Here is a 12933-nt window from a genome sequence, read left to right as displayed (position 1 = left end):
GTGGCGAGTGGGGGCTACTCTTTGTTGCAGTGTGAGGGCTTCTCACTGTGGTGGCTTCTCTTGTTGCAGAGCACAGGCTCTAGATGCACGGGCTTCAGTAGCTGTGGCTCGCAGGCTCTAGAGCGCAGGCTCAGTAGTTGTGGCACATAGGCTTAGTTGCCCCGCGGCATGTGGGATCTTCCTGGACTAGAGCTTGAACCCGTGTCCCCTGCATTGGCAGGTGGATTCAAAACCATTGCGCCACCAGGGAAGCCCCTGAATGAGTCTTTGAGTAAAAAAAGGAATGGAAAAAAAGGAGTGAAAATGTGGAGTACACAAATGAGTGAACACATTGATAATGCGTAGAGTAACTAAGTCAATGAGTACTTAAGTGTACGATGAATTCATGAGTGGATGAGTCGATGTGTAGGTACAGATGTCAAGAGGCGGATGGCGAGTGATGAATGAGTAAGTGAAGGAGGGAATGAATGAAAGACTAGCTGTTCAATGACTCAATAAGAGAAAGATGAGTATGCAACCAGATGGGTGAATTAATAAGTGGATTCCAGAATGAGTTTATCAATAAATGGATTAGTGAAAGTTAATTGGTAAGGAAAGAATGAGTGAGCCAGTGAGTCAATGAGGAACCAAATGAATTAATTGATGAATAAGTCAAAAAAGGAGTGTGGGAATAAAGAAGTCAATGAAAAGAGGACAAAGTTGAATAATTTAACTAATGACTAGATAAGTAAGTCAAGGCCTGAGACAAATTAATGAGGGAATGGACAGGCAAATGGATGGAGGAATGAATATCTTAGAGTCATTGAATAAAAGAATAATAATTGAGTGATTCAACGAGTCAGTGAATATGTCATCCAAGAATAAATTGAGTGCTCTATGAATGAACGAGTGAATAAGTGAACGAATCAGTAAATGAATGAGTCAGTGACCCGTGTGTGAGGCAATGAGTAGATGAGGTCCCACTGGGCTTCCTTCCCTGACCAGTCCAAAGTCAACCACACCCCAGCCTCAGAGCACATTCTAAATACCGCATGGAACACCCATCCCACTCCGTCGTGGGCATTTGTTTACATGTCACCATTAAACTGACCTGCTCCATGAGCCAAGAACTGGGTCAAATTCTTCTCTGTCTCCCCAGGGCCTGCCCAGCCTGAGCCTAGGAGGCGCCCAGTAAATTACTGCTGAATGAATAGCTAAAAATACACGTGCTTTTGTGGAACCGGGATGGCCCTTCTCAGAATGGCCCGGGAACTCTTCTGCAGGGAGGTGTGCTGTGTGTCAGATGGTCTGTGGCATCCTCCTACCCAAGTGCAAATTCTCCCTTGAGTCCAGCTTCCTGTGGCCAGTGCCAGACAGTGAGACAGGATCCTGGCAGTTCTGACTGCCCTGGACCTTGGCCCATCCTTGGGCAACGTTGGCTTGGACTGGTGGAATGGAAGCCCTGGGTCTTCCCGAAAGCTGCCCCGGCCTCTGCCAAGACAGGAGATTGAAAATAACCCAGTCTTGTTTTCATGCCTCCAGTGAGGGGGGCCACTCCTTGTCTTTCATCCTGCTTCTAGCTGTGGAACTTTGGGTTAGACAGGAAGCACTCCGGACCTCCAGCCTCAGTGTCACCTATTAGATGAGAATAATGATACCTACCTGGCTGGATTGTTGTGAGAATTAACCTTGTCTAACAGGAGCTTATTATAAGGCCCTTATCTGGCGTAATACCTATCCTATACATAATAGTATGGTACCAGAGAGGAAAGAGATGCCTCAGAAATTACCTGAAGGAGGTGTAATTGATGGTGTCAACTGCATTCATTTAAAAGCTCCCAAATGGATGTGGTACCCAAATTCCCCTGTCCCAGAAGAATAGAGAGTTCAACTAAGTTTTGGAAGAGTACCAGTTTGGGTGGGACAGGCCAGCCCAGACCATGCACATTTAAGGCATCATATCATACCCTCTACCAGGGACAGACAACAAGAAATGTGAGTTGGCAACAATTTTGCACTGTGTGGGGCATTTGCCCAAGATTCTCCCTCCCTCCCGTCCTCCTTCCCTCCCTCCTTCTATTCCTCCCTCCCTCCCCCCCGGAAATTACACATTCAGTATCCACTATTTACCTAATACCGACCACTACTCTTCCTCTCTTGTCTTGACCAGCTCCTGACCCTGGATTCCGTCTCCCACTCCTGGTCTTGCATCCTTCCTTTGAACTTGGTGATGGTACTTGGTCATCTGGCTTGGAATATAGCCATCTCCTTCTCAAGGATTTGATGTCCACTCAAACCATTCACCTGAATCAGGTAGAATCCCCCTTTTTAACTGTGGGCGTCTGGGCCTCTAATTTTGAGTCTTCTGGGTCAACTCTCTCCCATCTGGGCAAACTCCAGTCCCTCCGGAGAGGCGTTCAGACCATGTGGGTAGCAGGTGGGCCCTCCGCATGCTGAGGGTGAGCAGTATGGTCAGCATTGATGCCTTTGGGCCAGAGGCTAAGATTCGGCTGTCAAGTGTGTACACATATGGGAATCAGGTTCTCACATTTCCCCAGAGTTCCTGGGTAAACGAGGTGTGCTTCCCTCACTGCCTAACACAGATGTCACCTGCCTCTCACATTCCCACAGTCCCTTGCCCCTCCTTTGACTTCCCACATCCCTGTGTCCAAATTTGCCCTTCCTCACTCATTCATCTTTCATCAGTACCACTGACAGAGCCCATATTACGTTGTTAAATTATGAGCCACCAGTCTCTCCCAAAGGGCTCTGAACTTCTTGAAGTTGGGGTCTTCTTTTTGAGTCACGCTCACCCAGCAGAAGGTCTGGGCATCTGGAAATGCTTGGCGAATTAATCATTCATTCTTTCATTTACTCAAAAAATATTGGGCCCTTTCTATGGCACCAGAGGCTGGGTGATAAATAGCAAGAAATAAGTCATATCCCATCTCTATCCTGGTGGAGCGTCAAGTCTTGAGTGGGAGATAGATTTTAAACAACTATGCATATGGCAAAATTACCTGATTACATATGTGACCAGTGCTATGAAGCCCAGGTGCCCGGGGCTTTGTTAACCTGCCAGCTGGACTGGTCTTGACCCTCATAAGAAGCTGAATCTGCTTCTCTCCTGTGTTTTGGGGGCCACTGAAAGGAGGACAAAGCTATAGACTTGGTGGGAGCTGCTTGATGGCTTTGGCTCCCTGGGGTCAATCAGGTCAGCAGAGTCTTTGGACATCCTTGGAGGAAAGAGAGACAAGTGTACTTTGGAGTTTGTGCAGCTGCTGCCTGGTCAGTTCCTGGGCAGTTGTGACCAGCCAGCCCAACACAACATTCACTCAAGCACCGTGCTTGTTAAGGAAAGTTCTGTTGAGTGTCAGGGTTTGATCTGCCCTGTCAACTTTCAAGTATTTCTCTTAGATGTGTTGCCAAATGACAAACCGAGGGTAGAATGGAATATATGTTGACCTTTTTGCTTCCCTCTACCATATTTCTTTGAGTTTCTCAAAATGGCTGCCTGGGACACTGGCTATCACTAACATTACTAGAATGTTCTACAGCACCCCCGGCAAATGGGCATACGTTGTTTCAGTCGCCATCCCTGATGCCTCCCTCCCTCTGCTTCCAACTCCAGTCCACCCCCTTCAGCATCTCTCCAGGGAGCCCATGAGTCTACGGTTCTCATCACCATCACCCCCATGTTGGTCCAGGCTCCTTGGGCTGTCATCCGCCTCCGACTGGTCTTCTTGCTCCTCCTCCAATTTGCTCTCCTCCATGTGCATCCTTCTAGAATGACTGAGAAAGAGTCCTCTGCTCCTTAGAGCTCTCTCATGAGTTCCCAAAGCCCCAGGGTGAAGTCCAGGCTCCTTGGCTTCATGCTCAAGGATCCTCATGACTTGGCCTCCCATCACAAGCTCCCTGACCTCGTGCATCACCCAGCAGACCATCCCCCCCCCCGAGTTCGCGTGCATCTGTGCCCCTGTGCCTTTTGCACAAGCTCACCCTTTAGCCCTCTCCCCACAGTGCTCAATCACCGGAGGGCTTGTCCTGCCCCTCCAGATGGGATGAGTGCCCCCACACTCACAACTGTTCCATGGCCATGAACTTGACTTCCATGCGGAAACCGGTCCTATTGCTTGGCCGTGATCTGGTTAGGCATCTGCCTTCCCAACCACACCTTGAGCTTCCCGACTGGGGGTGCTCGGTCTTGGGTGCTTCGGACTTCCCACTCTCCAGTACAGAACCTGTGCAGAGTAGCTCATCCATCAGTAAGAATACGGGTTGAGTGAAAGAATGAATGAATGCACAAAAGAATGATTGTGAGGCCGTGCTGGGGGGCAGATTATATCCCTGGCAGAGAACCGGGGTCTTTGGCGCTGAGGCCTAGCGCCTCCTCAGGACCGAGGCCGGCCCTCCTCCTCCAGCCAACTCCACTTTGCTTTCTGCCTGTGACTCATTAAGAGATATGTAACCTTAATCCTTGAAATTGCCTGTGATGGAGCGTGTTTTCACTCAATGGCCTGAACATGGGGATTTTATTCCTTTCTTAAATAAATCTCGCTCCCCCAGGAAGTTTGGACAGGATGTGGGCAATCGGACCAGGGCTCGAAACTGAACATTTTGCAAAAGGCCCGTTTCAGAATTTGAAACCCCGTGGCCACTGGCCAGAGCCGAGTCTGGTTTGTGGGGGTCGCTGGGGCCTCCTCCCAAAGAAGGGAAGGGAAGATTGAAAACAAACCTTCAGCCGTCACCGAATAGGCTGAAGGTTTGCAAGACAGAATTCCGCGGTTTGGTTTCGCTTCTCTGATGAAACTTGAGCGGGCTGGGTCACCCTCATCAGCTCTTCTTTCAAACTTTCGGCGGAAGCCTCAAACCCTCCCGAAGCCAGAGGGGAGTTTGAGCTGGTCCTGAAATCAATGGGACAAGTGTGTGAGCGCTACAGGGACCAGGGCTTTGGCCCAGGCCTGGAGGAGAGAGATGCTCAGGGGCAGGCTCGGGGACCATCCAGCCCCACTTGGGGGACCACGGCGACCAGAGGCTCCCCTTCCCTTTGGGAGCAGGCCCCGGAGGGGCTGTGCACTGCAGCTCAGTGGGCCTGGCATTGGGGTGAAAGAATAATGACGTTATAGCGTGTCTGCTCTCACAGCCCAAAGTGTCCACATCTCACTTGGAGATGGGTGACACTCATTCCTCACTGTGGAGACGAGGTCACTGGGGCCTGGGGGGAGGGGTGGAGATGTGCCCTGGGTCCCCTCAGGGCCGCAGTTCAGCCAGACAGTCCTGATTCCACATCCTGCGCTCTCCCTGGGCTTTTCCTCAATGGGCGCCCGACACACAGAGCAAAGCCTGAGGCCGGGCTTCAGGACCACAGAAGCGGTGGCGGTGGGGCACAGGGTTACACAGCCCTGGAGATCAGTTCTCAGTGTTCACGCCCCGTGGCCCCTGTCCCTGCTGTCCTCGGTGAGTGGACACTGGCCCTGGACTGGCCCCCAAGGACAGGTGATTCTGTTGTCTCTCGTTCTCTTCTGACTTCTTTGTTCTTTTCTCTGCCAGGAAAGATAGCAGAGAGTGCCCTTGGAGAAGTCACCAGGCCCCTCCAAGTCCCATGCCCGTCATCTGTAAAAGGGAAGTAAATTTCATTCATTTATTCTGCAGACATCTCGAAAGGGCTAAGAGCTGTGCACTGACCAGAGCTCGTGGCCCCTGCATGCAGCTCCGCCCCTGTGGAGCGTGTGCCGTGCCATGGGTTCTTCTCCTGTCCCTGCCCTTCCGGAGCCTCAGAGGTGCTCACTCACACGAGGAATCTCCCACTTGCCTTTTCGTCCTCACGTCTTCCCTCCACTGGCCTCCCAGGCTCGCAGGGGACCTCAGTATCCCCCAGGGACCCTCACAGAGGGTGATGTTTCCTCCTTCCAGCATCTGAGACTCGAGCTGGAGCCAGTGGCCACCCAGCCTGGCCTCAGTTTCCCCATCTGCAGACCTGGAAGAAGGGTGATGTCTTGCCTGCTGGGGAGAGAGAAAAGATGTCTCCCTATTTCACTGTGGTCCTGACCCTGCTCTCTTCTGTCCTTCCAGGCCCTTGAGCCTCCCTTGTAATTTGGGGCCAGTTTTCTTTTTTTTTTTTTCAATATTTATTTATTATTTTATTTATTTATTTTGGCTTGCTGGGTCTTAGTTGCAGCATGTGGGCTTCTCAGTTGCAGCACGTGGACTCTTAGTTGCAGCATGCATGCGGGATCTAGTTCCCTGACCCGGAGTCGAGCCTGGGGCCTGCATTGGGAGTGTGGAGTCTTACCCACTGGATCACCAGGGAAGTCCCCAGTTTTATTTACTTTTCCCTGAGATCCAAGGCTTCTCCCAGCACGTGGTTTTTCAACATGATGCGATGACAGTCCCGCTAGCTTGGTGGGGGCTGGACCCTGTCTGTGGCAGATATTCCTGGTATCGGCCCGAGCTGCTGGCAGCTGCCCAGTGGGGAGGAAGGTGGGCCCGGGCACAGGTGTCCCTGCTGCAGCCTCAGCTGTCCACTCACCCCTGCTGCACCGCCCACCCCTGGTGCCGCCGGGATCCTGGCTTCATTTTCTGATGGCCCCTCCTGTGGGGTTCTCCGGGGAACCCCGGCCCACGTTCAGACTTCTCAAAGGCCATGTGTCCAGCTGCCTCTGCCCCTGGCCTCCCCCTGCATCTCTGGGCCCATGCCTCCTCCTGTTCATGCCCCTCCTCTCTATATGGACCCTCTGCCCGGCCCCTCTTCCCTCCCCACAAAACAACCCCGCTGATCTGCAGGTCGCATATCCAGATATTCAGTACCCCGGCAAGCCGTGAGCCTACCTTCCTCGCTCGGCTGTTCATCCAGCTGGCGGGCGCTCATCACACTTTGAAGGAGCCGAGCTTGAAGGGCGGGGAGGTCACCAAAGGAGACTCATTCCCTTCGCAGAAGACAGGGCGTGAGAGGGCCACTGGGACCCTCCGGTCTGAGTCCTTCACTTTGCACGTCTCCCAGCCTCTCCGCCCAACTCTTTCTCCCTGCCACGCCTTCTCAGGGACTGCGCTCGGTGCCCGGTTTGGAGGGAGACTGGGGGACGTGAGGGCGGGGATGGCTGGAAGATGAGGCTCCCCATATGATAGCCCTTCTCTGGGCTGCGACAGGGCACACAGAGGGAAGGGTTTTATGAGCTAGAAAATGCTGGGCAGATGTTGGAGACACAAGGGAGGGAGAGGCCCTTCGGGGACCCACAGCCCACCTGTGCACATCCTCCCTGCCCCCCGCCCCAGGAGCTGCTCTCCCTTCCCTTCCCGCCCCTCCCCGGGAGCTGGCTGAGTCAGAGGGTGCTGCTTCATTTGCACCTCACCGAAGCCCCCAGTGCCACAGGGGCACATCGTTGGCTCCCCCTTGCAAAGAAGGAAACCAAGGCTCAGATGTGATGAGCCCAGCTCTGTGCCTGAGCCCAGCGCCGGTCCCCTGGGTCCCGCAGCAGCCCCGGCACTGGTCACCTCCCTGGGTCGTAGGGTAGGAGAGAGTGAAGCCGGAGGGGTGCTCTGGGGGCAGAGCCTGGGTGTCTGCTGTCCTCACCTGTGGGATCGGAGGCAGTGTCCCCTTCTGTGCAAGGGGTCAGGTCCTGAGGAAAGCACGTATTTATGGTTTGCTCATCAGGATGAAAGAACTGAACAAATGTTCCAGGCCGACTCCACCAGCGAGCGTGGTGACCTTTCATAAAAGCCCTGCAGGGAACCTTCTGGAAAATGCTCTTCCGCTCCTGAGTGTTGCCCCAAACAGCATGTTTCAAAATACACTTAACGCGAGACTCCAACCATCAGGGGAGCAGGTGTCGGGCCACCCTTGGCCCGCCCGAACTGCCCCCTGCCCCAGAGCCCACTTGGTGCCCACTTGCCCCCAGACCCTGGCTTCTGTGACCTCAGGGAGAACTCCAGCTGGGCCTTTGTCTGAGACCAGCCCGTTTCTTTCACAGTGTCGAGAGCCTGGCCTCGCTTAGTTCCCAGGCCAGGAATGGCGTGGCTGGAATGGATCGGAGCAGGGAGTAAATAGCTGGGGCGTGGCTCCCAAATCCAGCATCGGGGGGTGTCAGCCTCCAATGGCAGGGCTGGAGGGGAGCCCCATGACCCCGGGGCTCTACGGAATGGCCACCCAGCCCTGGGGGATGCAACTTACAGTTAGTGTCCTAGCTCTGGTTTGGAGCTCTGGTGGGTTTATGAATGAGCATTAAATCCTTAAAAAGTTAAAAAGAATAAACTAAAAGAGCCCTTCGTGGACCAGTGATGATTGGTGTCATGGGATGAAGACTGTCATCAGTCCAACTCCATGTATCCCTGGATACAATAGACAATGACAGTGATGCTAACAACAGTGCTAACTCGACGGGTGCAGGTCCGAGGGCACTGATCGGCTAGGCCAATCCCACAGGCCCCTGTGTTCTTTATCTTGACAGACGTCCCAACTGGCCGAAACCGAGGTCATCCTCTGCTTCCTCCCCTCCGCCCTGCTCCAGCCTGAGTTTCTCGTCCTTCCCCCATTCACACCTCCTATCACCCCGACCCAGATCTGCCCCGTTCGTCTCACGTTGGGTTAGGAGCATCTGAGTCGGGGAGCTGCCTCTGCTCTGGCCCCACGTCCCCAGGGCTGGCCTCACCATTAACCAGCCACCCCTCCAGGGATGGACCCTGGGGGTCAGACACGTGCTCACACAGTTGGACATGGTTTTGTGACTCAGCCCTCTTGTCTTGGAAGGTTGTTCGCACGGAGCCCGTGGAGGTGTGGTTGCTTGAGCGCAAGGCTTCCCGAGGACACTTCCAATGGGTGGAGCCCTTGCTTCGCTGGGTGAGTTGTGCTTTTCCTGGTTACACTCTAAGAGGCTTGTGTGCCCGTGACTAAGGGCCAGGCTTGGTCTAGAAAAGGTAAAGACTAGAGGCGATACTAGCATGTGTGAAGGCCTCCGAGGGGCCCAAGTGCACGCACTGCCCACCTGGGCAGTGGCAGGTAGAGGCTGGGCCGTTTCTGGCAGCTGCTTCTCTGAGTGAAGGATGAAGCCACTCAGAAGCTACCCCGAGCATAGAAGGGAGGTCAGCAGGGTCCCAACCCCAGATACCTGGCCCTCATCTCTGGTCCCACCCAAGTGGTCACTTTGCAGCTGACCAGACGCCAGAGTCCTTGTTGGCCGCTTGAGCTGGGACTCAGGGTTACCTTCACACCCCTGTCCCCCGCTGAGTCTCTTATAATTTATGCAGATAATTGTGTTTTGTGAACTCATTTCTGTCGTGGAGAATGATGACGGGGGAGCCATGTGAGTTTTTCCCGTAAAAGTTACTAAGCTGATAACTAAACTTTATTGCATGTAATAATTCTAGAAAAAAGAAATACGTTTATTGTGAAAACTTGTAAAATACTAAAAAGAACAAGAGTCTCACTGCTCAGAGATGACCACTGCCGGCATTTTGGTGACCAGCCTCTGGTCTTTTGGTTTCACCCATAAATTGCAAAAGTGTGTGTGTATGCGCGCGCGTGTGTGTGTGTGTGTGTGTGTGTGTGTGTGTGCGCGTGTACACACATATGTCTCTATATTGTAAATTGGGTTCATCACAGTCATCCTAATTTTTCACCTAACTATACATCCTGAACATTTTCCCATGCCATTAAGTAATTTCCTGTCTTGTGATTTTTTGACCTAGTATCCTAGCAAATGACTAAATCATAATTGATATAATTGACCTGCTCTTGTCAGATATTTACATGATTTTTAATAGTTGGATGGTGTAAGTTGGGCTGAACAACTTTGTTTTTTTCATCTTTCAGTTTCCTGCAGTGCACTCTGAAAGTGGAATGGCCATGTCAAAAGGTGTGAGCATTTTATGGCCAAATTGCCCTCCTTTGTACCAACTTACTTACATTCTCAGAATTAGTTTAAGAAGTGACCGTTTTTCTGGGAATTATCAAAGTTTTAAAACATTTGCCAATTTGTCAAAACGCAATATTTCATTGTTCTCATTTTCAGTTATTTTATTACCTGCGATAAGAGCATTTCCTCCCATATCTTTATTGGTGCTTCGTATCTGAGTTGTCATTTCAGGTTCTTTGCATTTTTCATTGAGTTTTATTTTTGTTGAAATCATGCACATACGTCATTTTAAGCATCAAATAGTTTTACAAAATTTTGTAGAAGCATCAGCCTTCTCCACTCCAATCCCATAGCCTGCTCCACAGAAGCAACAGTTTTTAACTCTTTTAACTGAGTCTCTTGACATTTACAACCATTTTTCTAAGTAACATTCTGATTTTTCTAGTTCTCAGAAAAATTTTTTTAGCTTAAGCATTATCTTGACTTTTCAGCCACAGAAGATGAAGATTTAAATCTCTTTCACAAATGCCCTTGGCCTCACCACACACAGGAAGACCTCTCTGTCCCATCCTTTCCATATATTTAGCTCACATTTTTGGTTTGATTGGTATTCAGTGTTTACATTATTTTAACAGTGTAAATACTCTTGATAGCAGAACAACAGCACGATGTTTATTTACTTCTCCTTACAACTTGTTGTTTTCTCTGGAGGTAATAATTGTCTTGGTTTTTGTTTGTTTGTTTCTTTTTTTCCTTCTCCCTTTGATTGGTTGGTTAGTTTTTAATGAACTTATCACAACTTTATCCCCAGCCTCTCAAGACAGTCAAACACATCAGTATTTTTTGTTTGTATTTAATGTGTTTTATCTTTTTGAAGAAATCTCTTCCTGGAGCCTCCTTGCCTGTTCTCTTCTGGATTCGTTCATCTTTGGGCTTCCTGCCCTTATCTTGGGATCTCCTCCTCATTCTCTACCCGGGGATTCCCTTGACCATCTCTCCTTGGTTGGATCCCTGATTTTGTAAATCCCGTGTTATCCCCTTTTTTGGTTTACTCCCTTGTTTAGCTAGAGCGCATCCTCTAGCAGTTTCCTGAGAAAGGGTTCATGGGAGGTAAATTTTTGGAGACCTTTCACATCTGAAAAGGAAAATGTCTAGTCCGCACTGATGTTGATGGCTTGTCTGGGAATAGAATTCTAGTTAGTATCTTTTTTCCCCTTCAGATTTGGAAAGCATATATAATTGCTTTCTGGCTTCTAGTGCTGTTGACCAGAAGTCTGAAAACTTTTTGATTCCTCATCCCTTGTATGTGATCTTTTCTTCCTCCTCCCTTTCTGGAACTTGCAGTGTTTTCTCATTGTCTTCTTGTGCTTTGAATTTCATGTGTGTGCGTCTTGATGGGGATCTGCGTTCATCCATTTTTCCAGGCCCTTTTGATCTGAAAATATGTGTCCTTCAGTTGTGAAAATTTTTCTTAAACGATTCCTTGGACAATGTCCTATCACTTTTCTCTTTCTTGAACTTATATTGTTTGTATGTTGGATCTCTTTGACTGGTTCTCTGCTACTCATGTATTTTTCCTCTGATTTTCATCTCTTCACCTCTTTGTTCTCTTCCTGAGAGATTTCTCTGTCTTCTTCTTTTAACCTGTTTTCACTTCTGCAATCTCTGATATTCAAGGGTTTTTTTTTTAATTATACCCTGAACAGTATTTTATAGCATTTTGTTTCATGGAGGTAATTGCTTCTTTGATATTTCTGAAAATATTAATAATAGGTTTTCTGAAATTTTCTTTCTCTCACAGAGTCTCCAAGCTTTTTTTTTTTTTTTTTGTCTCTTCCTCCTTCCAAGTGAGTCTCTAACTTCCATGTTAGGTGCTTTTCTCAACTCTCTGGTCATATAGATAGATATATAGATATAGATGATATAGATGCACATCTGTAATGCATGCATCCAAATACACTAATGAGGTATTTGGAAGCTCTCAGTATGTGGCTGAGCCCTGTAAACGATGGGCTTTACTGTAGAGTGAACTAACTGGTCTTTTTCATTGGGGAACCCAGGTTTCAGCATTTTTATGCTTTTTTTCTTTTAGATTGCTCAGATGCTCCAAAGAAAGTTTTTCAGTTTCTGGTCTAGAGTATTACTGGCTGCCAGTGCTCTGGGAGATTTGTAGAGGAAGACTGGGTGGTCTCAGCATCCAACTTGCAAAGCTTGGCCTTCTTTTTCAACTTGAGGACTCTTGCCCTCAACTGGTGCATCTCTGCTCCAGTCACCTCTGCTTTGCTTTCTGCGTGTAATACCTTTTCAGTCTTCTCTCACAGTTAGGGAAGGCTTTGCCTAATGGGTGAAGATCTGGGGCTCTGTCTTCTTTAACAGACTTTTAGCCAATTCATCTTATTTAGGCCCAGGTGTTCCTGGAGGCACCTGGTACTGCCAAGTCCTGAGACTTCAGTGGGTTCCATGGCATACCCTGGCCTTTATTTCAGCTTTCCTCACTGCCAGTCTAGCGTTCCCAGCTCTGAATCAGTTACCACTCCCCTATCTTCTTGTCCTCTTCCCTGTGTCCTCATGTTCCAGGTGAAAATCCCTTCACTTTCATTTAGCGCAGTTTCAAGAGAGAATATCTATATCAAGGTGAATATCTATATGTAATTCACCATATTGAACTGAAAGTTATTTTCCCATTTTTCTCTACTGGTGTATCTTTTATTTTATAATACCTTTCAAAATAAGAATAGTAACTCTTTTTCCATCCTATATTACCAACATTCCCCCCCCCCATTTTTCATTTGCCATTCCATTTTGTTCATGGAGCTCTCAACATTTTTATTTAAAAAAATTTTAAGTTCTAAAAATCTATCACTAATTTGTTCTTATAGTTTCTTCTTGCTTAGAAGCTCATATAATTAGTCACTTTTATTTTTTCCTAGTTCTTTCATGATTTCTTCTTTATATTGAATCTTTAATCCTTTAATTATTGTGAGAAGCAACTGCATCCTTCATTTCCACGTTTACCACATGCTAGATACTTTTATAGTTTTTGTTTCTCATTGTGGCTTTCTAGGATGCCATTAATCTGTCTATTCTTACCCTAGTATTGCTTTGT

This window comes from Lagenorhynchus albirostris, chromosome 1, assembly GCF_949774975.1.
Source record: "Lagenorhynchus albirostris chromosome 1, mLagAlb1.1, whole genome shotgun sequence".
Classification (NCBI taxonomy): Eukaryota; Metazoa; Chordata; class Mammalia; order Artiodactyla; family Delphinidae; genus Lagenorhynchus; species Lagenorhynchus albirostris.
The sequence above is the reverse complement of the archived record's forward strand: the minus strand, read 5'-3'. Positions refer to the sequence as shown.